This window comes from Bos indicus x Bos taurus, chromosome 6 (genome assembly GCF_003369695.1).
Source record: "Bos indicus x Bos taurus breed Angus x Brahman F1 hybrid chromosome 6, Bos_hybrid_MaternalHap_v2.0, whole genome shotgun sequence".
Taxonomy (NCBI): domain Eukaryota; kingdom Metazoa; phylum Chordata; class Mammalia; order Artiodactyla; family Bovidae; genus Bos; species Bos indicus x Bos taurus.
Genome location: NC_040081.1, coordinates 20,015,162 through 20,025,886, shown reverse-complemented (window position 1 = coordinate 20,025,886; position 10,725 = coordinate 20,015,162).

The window sequence follows — 10,725 nt, the reverse complement described above, 5'->3', positions numbered from 1 at the left end:
ATGCAGTTCCGACAGTAACTTATATCTTTCACGAGCACTTAAAGGTCGTGTGCCTCTGTCTTCGGTGCTAATAGGTCCCAGATGCGTGACAGGGAAATCCAAGATTGCATTTTCTCCCTTCTGACCAGGGCTAAGACTCAAAGGCACCTGAGATACCTCTGGAACTATTAGTGGAGATCTTTGAATTTTTTTTCCTCTAGACCATCACTCAGTGATTCTAGAAGGCTTGTGTGTCTTTTTTGGCTAGTGGAAAAGGCAATGATTTAGGCCTGTAGGAACGTAAATCTGGGCAAGCAAAAACCTACTAATTATCCTAACACACACACACACTTCAAAACAAATCAATTTCCTTGTCAAACACAAAGACATGGAACCATGCAATAACACAAAAAGCAAAAGGAGTTAAAAGAGAGGTATCGTATGTTTCTCAGGTATTGTATGTGTTTATGCTGACCTTTACTCAGCCTTACCTTTATAAGGGGATTCACTCTTCTTTCTAAGTCAAGTTTCAATGTTGAAAAAAGTAGACTCTCTGCTACTGTGTTATTCAGATGCCAAAAGCTCTGATATACTCAGTGGGCCTATTCTGGGTCTTTCTTGATTCTCAGAGAAGCCTGTCTCTGGTCATCATCGTTCTTCCAGATCACAAGTACTTCTCATCAGGAGCTGCTCTGTTTTGTGATGGTCTCCATTCTATTCCTCCTGAAGCTGCCTGAAATACCCTGTCTTCTCCTGCCTGTTATAGTGGCCACAATGATGTCACTCTCAGTAAGACTAAGACTGAGTAACTCAGCCATAATCAGTAACCTTGTTAAAGATCAGATCATTTTAAACCATAACCAACATAGAGGTAATGCAGTCAATCCATTTTCCCAACAATTCTAAATTAAATGTGTATATATTCAACATGTGTGCTAGGGAAGCTTCTAAAGAAGGAAATAGTATTTGCTGAGCCTCAAAATAGTTTTAACCTAGAGGTTTCGTTACAGGTAATCTGTTGAGAGGGCTTCCCTGGTGGCTCAGTGGTAAAGAACCTGCCTACCAACGCAGGAAACTCAGGTTTAATGCCTGGGTTGGGAAGATCCCCTGGAGGAGGAATGGCAACTCACTCCAGTATTCTTGCCTGGGAAATCCTATGGACAGAGGAGCCTGGCGGGCCACAGTCCACGGGGTCACAAGAGAGTCAGACGTGACTTAGAGACAAAACAACAACAATAATCTGTTGAGAATGATAGACAGCTTTAAAGTTACCCACCCGTGGTAACTTGAAAAACTTGAATTTTAATTAAAAACCTTAATTAAAATGAAAAACTAAGGCAAATGGACTTCCCTCCTCTCTTATTCTCCTTGACCGCTCTGTGGCATTTGGCTTTTTTGTCCACCTTCCCCTCCATCCCTGCCCTGGCTCCGCCGCACCCACAACTATGTCAGCTTTGATCTTGCCACTGCACCTTTACTGCTCCCTGCATGGCTTCTTCCTGTTTCCTTAGGGGGTTCATTCACTCCAAATACCTGCAATTATCATCTGCATGTGGCTTCTTAGGATTAGGTGGGCTGCCGTCTATGGGGTCCGCACAGAGTCGGACACGACTGAAGCTACTTAGCAGCAGCAGCAGCAAGTAATAGAAACCTAAAGTGAATCAGTATAAAACGGTAAAAGATATTGAAGGATCCCAGACAAGAATGAAGCTGTGCCTTAGGAAGCCCTGAGAAAAGGGACTCAAAAGATGTGACCTTTTCTTCTTTTGCCTGTTTTGTTTTCTTTTTGTGTCTGTTTCATTTTCTTTTGTGCAAACCGAATTTACATCTCTTTCATCACAGAGACCACGGAGACTAGGCTCCAGTGTCTGGATCTCAATTCCAAGTCTCTAAGAAAGGATCTGGATTGGCTCAGCTTAGGCTTGGGTCTTGAATGAATCAATTTTGACTGTGGGTCCAGTCAAGGGAAAGAGTAAGGTGCTCACCTAGGATTGACCAACTATGACTAAGTGGTCATTAGAACACAGTAGCTCCGGTCACCTCCAGACTTAACCTTTTACCTGGGAACAGAAAAATGGGTTCAATATTGTCACATGCTGCCACCTCAAATTCCTCACTCATCCCTGACAGGGCTTCCCTGATAGCTCAGTTGGTAAAGAATCCACCTGCAATGCAGGAGACCGCAGTTTAATTCCCGGGTCATGAAGATCCGCTGAAAATGGGATAGGCTACCCACTCCAGTATTCCTGGGCTTCCCTTGTGGCTCAGCTGGTAAAGAATCCGCCTGCAATGTGGGAGACCTGGGTTTGATCCCTGGGTTGCGAAGATGCCCTGGAGAAGAGAACAGCTACCCACTCCAGTATTCTGGCCTGGAGAATTTCAAGCCTGAGAAACCCAAACTATTGGCACTTCCAGGATTATGTTCCTTGACAGTTGTAGGTTAAAATCTCTACAGTTCTCCATAGTTGGTATTTTTTAGGCAGTTAAGTATATTAGTTTATGTTCCCTTTAAATCATGCATTCCTTTGTATCTCCTATGCTTTTCATGACTCCAATATAAAATAAAAATTGAAAAAAGCAAATACTAGAACTGAAAAAATTAATAAATGAATTTCAAAATGTAAAAATATAACATATTAGTTCATAAGATTAATAAGAATAGTAGGGGAAAGTCTCTTTATGATCTGAAATTAACTAATTAATCCCAAGTGAAATGCAAAGCAGGTTGCCAGATAGTCTATTAATTATCAATTGTAATAAAGTAATTATCTCTTCTTATGAGACTGTCACAATTTTGGTGTTAATGACCATATTCTCGGTGACAGTAAAAAGCCAAAGTGGCACCCACCACCTGATGATAACCTTATTTCTTTGTATGTGAAGTTGTTGTACTCCTATTTTCACAAATTACAGAAAGAGAATTGTTTCTATGAACTATTTTCTTGGGAACATAATTTTTAGACTGATCTTGTCATCGAAGATTTATGTTCTATGTAAAGCATTTGCCATATTTCAGTTTGTGAAGAAAATAAACAAAGACTCATTGTTTTACCCTTTTTTCTTCAAAAGGCATCACCCTAACCATACTCACAGATGGGCATGCATAGTCAAGTATAATCATGTTTGCCAGTTAGATCATCCCTCCTAGGGGAGAAACAAAGGTAGAAAGCCAAATGCCATCTGAATATAAAATGTATCTCCTTTTCCAAAGAAATAAGCACTAATCTAACTCAAAATTACATTATAAAGTGGATAATTTTTCATGTACATGTAGGTATCAGCAAATAATCCTTTCTCACAGTCCTCCCAAAGTGTCCAACCATGAGGTCAACTCTCAACACTCATCATATGTCATGTTCCTTGTAATCAGTTGCTAAAAGCTTTCATGGGACAGACAGTTGCTTAGAGAGAGTGAATCTGTGCCACAAAGGATCTGGCCAACATCAAGTCCAGCTCTCACACCACCTGTTTTCTTTGGAATTCCATCTCTGTTTTAAATCTTTCATTCAATGCACATTGGAAAAAAGCACTAAGGAGTGGCAAACCTAATTTGTTGCACTTTTTGTTTTATACCATGGGAAAACAGCTACCCAAACAGATGTGAGCAAAAAGATGTATTTTTAATAGCATGGTGGTTTGTGTTCCTCCCACTTGCTCAACATAGTAACACATCATGAAAAACTTAAGACTGATCCACACTTTCACTGTCTAATGCAAGCATTAAGGGGAGAACAGCCACAGATTTTCATTCATCTTTCTCCTGTTCCCAGCACAGGATGCTGGGAGTCACAAGAGGGAAACACATCAAAGATGAACAAAAAGCATATTGTCAGATGTGCATACAAAAATTAGACATAATTTTGCCCCCCACCCAGGTAAAGTTGCTATAAGTCAATCAGAAGTACTATTTTTCAATTTAAAGTGTTAAGCCACATTACAAGAAATATTATCAGACTGGGCAGTGGAAAAAAATCAAACTACGGTTTGAGAGCCTACCAAAAAGTTCAATTACAAAAAAGAAATCTCCATATAAAGAATACTGTTTTGTATTATAAGCACAAACATTTTTAAGAGCTATTAATTGGGAAAAAATTTACACTACAGAAGTACAAATTGATGTATACTGCCAATTACAAATTGCACTTGCCATCGACCTCTATAAGGATTAAATCGTGAGCCGCTGCAGCTGCTGACCTTCAACACCCGATGAAAGGAGTTCAGGATGGAGATCAAGAATGAGGCATTTGGAAACAAGGCCATTTGCCACAACATGGATGGACCTAGAGTGTCATACTGAGTGAAGTAAGCCAGGCAAAGAAGGAGAAATATATGACATCCCTTATATGTGGAATCTAAAAAGAAATGATACAAATGAATGTACAAAACAGAGACTCACAGACTTAGAAAACAAACTCATGGTTGCTGGGGGAAGGGATAGTTCAGGACTTTGGGGAGGTCATGTACACACTGCTATATTTAAAATGGATGACCAGCAAAAACCTATTGTATATAGCACATGGAACTCTGCTCAATGTTATGTGCCAGCCTGGATGGGAGAGGGGCTTGGGGAAGAATGGAAACATGTATATGTATGGCTGAGTTCCTTTACTGTTCACCTGAAACTATCACATTGTTAGTTGGCTATACCCCAATACAAAATGTTTTTGGTATTAAAAATAATAATAAAATTAAAATAAAAAAAGAATGAGACCTTATGTGCTCTGGGGGAAAAAAATGGCAGAATAGGTCTTCAGATAGGTATTTTCAGGAGATGATTTCTTTTTTCTTTTAGCTTTCAACTCAAACAGCAACCAGGTTTTATTTTTTATATTTTTTGAACTTTTTATTTTGTGTTGGGGTATAGCCAATGAACGATGTTGGGATAGTTTCAGGTGAATAGCGAAGGGACTGAGCCAGACACATACGTGTATCCATTCTCTCCCAAACCCCTCTCCCATCCAGGCTGGCACGTAACACTGAGCAGAGTTCCATATGCTATACAATAGATCTCTGTTGGTTATCCATTTTAAATCTAGCAGTATGTACGTGTTCACCCCAAACTTCCTAACTACCCCTTCTCACCCTGCCCGACTCCCCCAACTCCGGCAACCACAGTTCACTTTCTAACTCTGTTGAGTCCAGGAGGAGATTTCTTGAGCCAAACCCTTGTATCCCCTCATATCCAGAAACACACTGAAAGCATCACTTGTGACATTTGCTCCTTGTGATTATCAGCAAGGCTCTACTGTGTGCCTGACTGCACGTACCCGCCTCCACTAAGAGCATATATAATGTTGACTTTCCCCGTCCCTCTGGAGGAGTTTCTCAGAGATATTTGAGATGCTGTCTCCTGGGATACAGTCCTCATTTGGCGTCCAGTAAAACTTAACTCACAACTCTCTCATTGTGCTTTTTTTTTCAGTTGATCATATTTTCATTTCCATAGTCACACATTATTTTTCAATGCATACCACAGGAAAGGGTCAACGATTACCTTTCAACTCTAAAGTCTGCAAAGTACACAGAAAAGCATGACAAAAACCAGAAGCAAAACCACAACAGGAGCGGCTTCAGAAGATCTAGTCTCAGGTCCGTCTTCCCTTCTCCATGGCCGGGCGGCTTTAGCAAGTAACCTCTCTGGGCCCACCTTATCTCAACTCACAGGCAAGACTTTTTCCAGTTCAAAATATTCTGTATTCTAAATCTTTCGTCAGATTCACAAAAGCAGCCTATAGTCTATAGCTATTGTGCTTTCGGCACATTTCTGAATTACAGAATATCTGTTCATAAGCAGTTAGGTATATTATACTACAGATAATATTAACACTACTGTAAATTACATTTATAAGACTTGTTTTGAGGGGCAGAAGAATCGAGGCTGGGATGGATGTTGGTAAAAATCAAATTATGGTTTGAAAGCCTACCAAGAACTTCTAAAGTATTCATGAATAAATTGAATTTTAAATTGTTTTCAAAAATGAAAGAAAAGGAGAAATCAGAGGAGGGAAATCTGATATTGTGGGAAAAGTAGGAACAGCTAACTTTTCTGTGAGAAAATAGTCTCTGAAATACAGTAGTTTAGAGTTAAGTGGAGTTTTAAGTTTTTTGTTTTTGTTTTTTTAATAAGAAGTTATCCACTGAAGTATTTATATTAGATTCACTGAACTATTTATATTAGATCTGTATTCCTTTTTCTCCTTTCTCTCTGCATATTACTCTTATTTGTTCTACCACTCTTTCGAGATTATTTAGGTTTTCCATCACGGTGCTTCTTATGATATTCTTATGGTATTCCTAATCTGAAAATAAAAATACATTACATCTGCTTTTAAGCTCAGAAAGTCAAGTTTCAAATATGAAAATTATTATCAATAATTAAACCAAAACTCATGTAAGAAGCCACTCTGGGACAAGAATTTTGGCCTTTGAGCCCTGAGCCTATTTTTATTTTGATGTATTCCATGTTTATTTTTGCCTCATACTCCATTAAAAAAAAAAAAAAGCAGCAGTAAACATGTGATGATCAGCCTTTGCATTTTCACAATTAAGGTACTGTCTTTATGTAAGTTGAACTTTTTCCCCTGGGGCATTAGAGAAATCTCATGTAAGAACTCTCAAGATGCCTTAAATACTAATAATAGATAAGATCATGCCCAGAAAATCTTACTTTCTCTATAACATTTAGATTCACTTGGGAACATAAAGATGAATAAAGCTAATCATTGTTTCAGAAAGCACAAAATATTCTAGGCTGTAGTAAAAAAGTATATGGAATGCATAAAAGTGATTTTTTTTTTTAAACACTAGAGAGATGCTTACTGTTTTCACTTGAGGACTCTATAGCAAGCAAACAGAAAACCCCAATAAAATAGAAGGATTTTCGAGAAAAATATCACTGATGAACAGAATTTTAGGAAGCAAGAATTATTCGGCTTGAAGAAAAAAATAAAATTTAATACTTAAGTTTATGCCTTAAGATTTATGAGGAGTTTTCTGAGTATAGTTGATCAGGTTCATACACATTAAAAATAAAGTGAAATTAAAAGCACTGGTATGTAGGGGGGCAGGAGGGATAAACTGGGAGACTGGGATTGACATATACACATTACTATACATAAAATAGATAATAAGGACCTACTGTATACCACAAGCAACTGAAGACTCTGTAATGGTCTTCTATGTGGGAAAATCTAAAAACGAGTGGATATATGCATAGCTGATTCATTACATTGTACAAAAGAAACTAACACAACATTGTAAATCAAATATACTCCAATATAAAGTAACAACAACAACAACAGCACTGGTATGTAGGCTAGATATGTTAAATCTCCTCTTTCAGAGATCCCTAAAAGGAACAGATTCTTACATGTCAAAAATCCTACCTGGCTTTGGAATAGAGCAGAAAGACACCCTCAAAATGCTTTCTATGCAATAATAGGACACCAAGTTCAGATGATTTCCAGGAACCTCTAAACTTCAGTTAATGTAATAAGTAAAAGACAAAAAAAAAAAAAAAAAAGAGAGAGAGAGACACAGAGTATCTGTCTTCCTCACAGGATGCTGTTTCAGTTTAATACAACCAAAATGAATTGTTAATGTATGAAAAAAATGCTAAAATTGTCATGACACGGTCTCCGCTCTTGGTGAGTATAATCCAGCAACAGAGGCAGTATGAGCGATTCTAATATTAATATAAGCCAGACTGACTGAAATCCTGTAATGGAGGAATGAATCAATAGTGCTATACTCTTCTTCCTGAGGAGAAAATGATTGATTGCAATGTCAAGAGTGGGAAAGGTTTCACAGGAAAAGCAACATCTGAGCTGAACTTGGAGGATAAGAAAGAGCTCAAGAAGAAAGGAGATATAGGGGAAAGGGCATTAGTCTTGGCGTTAACATCCCGGGTTCTGCTCCACATTTGCCCGCACCATTCACTCGCCTAGAGGCATTTCCGGCACAGGAAGGGCCCTGAACACGGGGCTTTGTCCGCCTTGCTGTTGGCTTAGACAGGGAAGAACAGCAAAGGCTACTTACAGATTTCATGTGGGCTGAGCTGTTTTGGCCTACTTGTTCACAGCAATGAGACCAACCCATGAGATTCTGGCCTGAATCCTAGGCTTCATGTTCTACTCCCCAACTGGGGAGAACCCATGCTTTAGGATAGTAATCCCTGACCTTGCCAACTGCCGAATTCTTCTGGTGGAGGGCCACAGATGGACACCTGCCATCCAGTTTTAGCTGTTTTAATTGGGTAAACTCATTGTTTGTCCTTCTTCCAATGTTTCTTTTAAAACTGTACTGGTTGTACTATTTTATCTGTTTTTCATTTAAGGTATTACCTTTAAAAAATTTAACTTTCCATTTTTACTCTCCATTCCTCCCCTCATTTTTTACTTTTAACAGAGAACAAAAAGCAGTAATAAGGGAGCATAATAAGGATAGTCCTACAGCTAGTCCTGCCTCAAACCAGGAAAATTAGTACAACTAACCCATGCATTCCACATTAGCTCAGGATAAATATTTTCAGGGCCCAGGTTTAGATTTCTGAATGGGAGTAAATCTATTTACACATGAATCCAGCCTTCAGGATCCAAATTTTGCATCTGAAAATATGGATATTATACAAATTGTTAAAAACATTAAGATCCAGTAAATAAACAGGGAAAGTAAAAAAAAGACAACATTCACAAAAGACACTATAGGAAAAATGTAGGGAAAAAGTAATTAAATACTATATATATATATATATATATATATATATATATATATATATGACTATGCCAAAGGCTTTGACTGTGTGGATCACAATAAACTGTGGAAAATTCTGAAAGAGATGGGAATACCAGACCACCTGGCCTGCCTCTTGAGAAACCTATATGTAGGTCAGGAAGCAACAGTTACAACTGGACATGGAACAACAGACTGGTTCCAAATAGGAAAAGGAGTACATCAAGGCTGTATATTGTCACCCTGCTTATTTAACTTCTATGCAGAGTACATCATGAGAAACGCTGGGCTGGAAGAAGCACAAGCTGGAATCAAGATTGCCGGGAGAAATATCAATAATCTCAGATATGCAGATGACACCACCCTTATGGCAGAAAGTGAAGAGGAACTAAAAAGTCTCTTGATGAAAGTGAAAGAGGAGAGTGAAAAAGTTGGCTTAAAGCTCAACATTCAGAAAATGAAGATCATGGCATCTGGTCCCATCACTTTATGGCAAATAGATGGGGAAACAGTGGAAACAGTGTCAGACTATTTTTCTGGGCTCTTGTTCCATCACTTCATGGGAAATAGATGAGGAAACAGTGTCAGACTTTCTTTTTTTGGGCTCCAAAATCACTGCAGATGGTGACTGCAGCCATGAAATTAAAAGACGCTTACTCCTTGGAAGGAAAGTTATGACCAACCTAGATAGCATATTCAAAAGCAGAGACATTACTTTGCCAACAAAAGTTTGTCTAGTCAAGGCTATGGTTTTTCCAGTGGCCATGTATGGATGTGAGAGTTGGACTGTGAAGAAAGCTGAGTGCTGAAGAATTGATGCTTTTGAACTGTGGTGTTGGAGAAGACTCTTGAGAGTCCCTTGGACTGCAAGGAGATCCAACCAGTCCATTCTAAAGGAGATCAGTCCTGGGTGTTCATTGGAAGGACTGATGCTAAAGCTGAAACTCCAGTACTTTGGCCACCTCATGTGAAGAGCTGACTCATTGGAAAAGACCCTGATGCTGGGAGGGATGGGGGCAGGAGGAGAAGGGGACGACAGAGGATAAGATGGCTGGATGGCATCACCGACTCGATGCACGAGTTCGAGTAAACTCTGGGAGTAGGTGATGGACAAGGAGGCCTGGCGTGCTGCAATTCATGGGGTTGCAAAGAGTCGGACACAACTGAGCAACTGAACTGAACTGAACTGATATATATTTATTTATATAAAACTATCATAGTAGCAACAACAACAAAATATCCTATCCTAGAAAGGATAGTAAAGAAGAAACTAAAAATCTCAAATACAGCTGCTGGCAATGTAAGTGGAAAAACTTTCATGAGAATATATTTTTGCAAAAAATGTTCCTTATTCTATGATGCCATCTAATAGAATTTATACTAAGAAAATGAGCTCAAAGAAGGAAAACCTGGCAATTGACTGGACTACTGTAGAAATCTCATAAAGGGGTCTTCCTGTTTCCATCCTTGTGCTACATGAACCCTCGACCCTCTCCACCACCCAGCACAATCTGTTTTCAACTTAGCAGTGGCAGCAACCCAGTCCTCCACTCAGGACTCTCCTGTGGCTCCTTATTCATAACCAGAGGCCAAGTCTCCTGTTGGCTGACAAGGCCATGCAAGGCCCTCCCTGCTGCCTCTTCTGTCACTCTGCACTCACTCTCCCCTCCAGCCACACAGCCTCCTTGCTGTCCCTCCAAGTTGGTCACACTCCTACCTTAGGGCCTTTGTCCTGAGGGTCTCCTTTGCCTCAGTTCTGTTCCCGCAGAGACCCACCCCGATTTTGCTTCTCAACCCTTTTCCTGGCTTTCATCTTCCTAAGATGCCTGTCTTTGACTTCCTCAGTTCAAAACTCTAATTCACATTCCTAGCCCTGAATAAATGGCACCCCACTCCAGTACTCTTGCCTGGAGAATCCCATGGACCGAGGAGCCTGGTAGGCTACAGTCCATGGGGTTGCTAAGAGTTGGACACGACTGAGCAACTTCACTTTCACTTTTCACTTTCATGCAATGG